This window comes from Oryctolagus cuniculus, chromosome 4, assembly GCF_051225735.1.
Source record: "Oryctolagus cuniculus isolate XC-2025 breed Fujian yellow rabbit chromosome 4, ASM5122573v1, whole genome shotgun sequence".
Lineage (NCBI taxonomy): Eukaryota > Metazoa > Chordata > Mammalia > Lagomorpha > Leporidae > Oryctolagus > Oryctolagus cuniculus.
In genome coordinates this window covers 18,972,993-18,975,551 of record NC_142870.1, presented here as the reverse complement: position 1 = coordinate 18,975,551, position 2,559 = coordinate 18,972,993, and positions in this window count along the sequence as shown.

Genomic DNA, 2,559 nt, shown 5'->3' with positions numbered 1-2,559 from the left:
GTAGGGAAAAGCCAAAAGCATTTTTCCTCAGATCTGGAACAAGACCAGGTGTCCATTTTCACCCCTCTTATGCAATATAGCATTGGAAGTATTAGCAAAAGCAATTAGGGAAGAGAAAGGAAACATTTGCATCAAATCTGGATAGGAGAAAATCAAAATATTCATGTTTGTGAATGACATGTTTTTGTACATGTACAAATCTTCATACCCCACCAAAAAGCTGTTAAAATTGCTAAACCCATTCAGTTAACATATGAAAACACTCACATATTTATGCACCAATAATGATCTTGCTGGAAAAGAAATGAAGAAAGAAATCCCACTTACAATAACTGCAAACATGAAAATATTTAGGAATAAATTTAATCAAAGAAGTGAAAAATCTCTACAATGAAAATTATAAAACACTGATGAAAGTAATCCTCAAAGACACACAAAAAATGCAAGGATATTTTGTATTGGAACCACAGACTACCCAGAATAGCCAAAGTAATCTTGAGCAAAACTCAAGCTGAAGGCAACATAATACCTGATTTCAGAGCATACTATAAAGCTAAAGGAATTAAAATAACACGGTACTGGCATAAAAATCGACACGGTAGCTCAATAGAACAAATGAGAGCTCAGAAATCAATCCGTGCATATACCACCAACTAAATTTTGACAGAGGCACCAAGAATACATATTGGGTCAAAAACCTAAATATAAGATCTGAAATTACGAATTTGCTGGAAGAAAACACAGGGGAAACACTTGGTGTAGGTGATGGTTTCTTTGGATAAGACGCCCAAAAGCACCGACAAAAAAAGCCAAGCTAGACAAATCGGATTATATCAAATTCAGAAGCTTCTTTATAGTTAGGGAACAAAAATATCATCTATACACTCTTTAAAGGAGACTCACTTTTACTAAGAAGCATAAAATATAGAAAAGGTAAAGATAAGGATTGGAAAAATCTTCAATAAAACTTGCAATCAAATGTATATACTGAAAGTATTTTGCTCCAATCTATGGAAAACCTTTTAGAATTCTAAATGGTATCTTTAGAAACCTAGTAGTTATAAATTTTAATATAATACATTTATGACATTTCTCTTTGATGTTTATAATTTTCTGAACCTTGTTTAAAGAATTTTGTTGAACCTCAGGTCATGAAGACCCTTTCCTCTTTTTTCTAGGTGTTTATAGTTCCATCTTTAACATTTTGAAACATGATATAATTCAAATTAATATTTGGGTATAAAAACAAAGTAGGTGATTTGCATTTTCCTAATGAATAGCAATATTGAGGATTTTTCATATATCTGTTGGCTATTTGTATTTCTTCTTTTGAGAACTGTGCATTCAAGTCTTTACACATTTCTTAACTGTGTTGATTATTTCTATAATACCCAGTATATTCTGGGTATTAATCCTTTGTCAGGTAAGCAGTTTACAAATAGTCTCCCACTCTGTTTGATGTCTCTTAACCTGATTTTTTTCTCCTAACTATAAAGAAGCTTCTGAATTTGATATAGTCAATTTGTCTAACTTTGCTTTTGTTGCTATTATTTTAATGTGGTGATCTTTGCTTCCAAATGGAATATTTAATATAGCTAAATTCAACATACCTACTCATGTCATTATGTACTTTGCTTCCTGCTTGTTTCATCACATTTTTCATTTTCTTTGTCCCTTCCGTAATTGTAATCAGAGAAATACACAAATATTAAAAGTCATGTATGTTTCTCTCTCGCTTTAACATTTTGTTTTTTAACTTTGGCTTTGTGATATGTCTATGTGACATTTTCCTATCTTTATAGTGTCTTGGTTTCACTGATAGTATTTTTTGTTGGGTATTAGAAATCCTCAACCATTGTCTCTCCAAATGTGCCTTTCCATTCCCCCTTTTCATCTCCTTCTGGAATTCCAGTTAAACATGTGTCACACTGTTTTATTGTCGTCTCAAATATTTTTTTCTTTCTAACTTTTAATTTCAGAACAGTTTTAAATTTACAAAACAAAAATTGTAGAGTTGTATAGAGTTTCCATACGCCCCACACCAGCTTTTCCTATTATTAAAATGTTAGTATATTTGTCAGAATCCCAAGATTTATTTATTGTTTATTTGAGTTAGAATTGCAGAAAGAAAGGAAGAGACAGATGGAGAGGGATCTCCCATCTGCTCTTTCACTTCCCAAATGGCTACAATAACCAGGGCGGGGCCAGGTGGAAGCCAGAAGCCAGGAGCTTCATCTTGGGGTCTCATACGGCTGGCAGGGGCCTAAGTACTTGGGCCATCCTCATCTGCTTTCTCAGGCCATTAACAGGGAGCTGAATCAGAAGTGCAATAGCCAGGACACAAACTGGCATCCATATGGGATGCTCATGTTGCAGGCAACAGCTTAACCTGTGGTACCACAATGCCAATCCCACCTCTTAAGAATTTTTTTTTAAAGATTTATTTATTTGAAAGGCAGAGTTTTGGAGAAGGAGAGGAACACACACACACACACACACACAGAGAGAGAGAGAGAGAGAGAGAGAGAGAGAGAGAGATCTTCCATCCATGGGTTCACT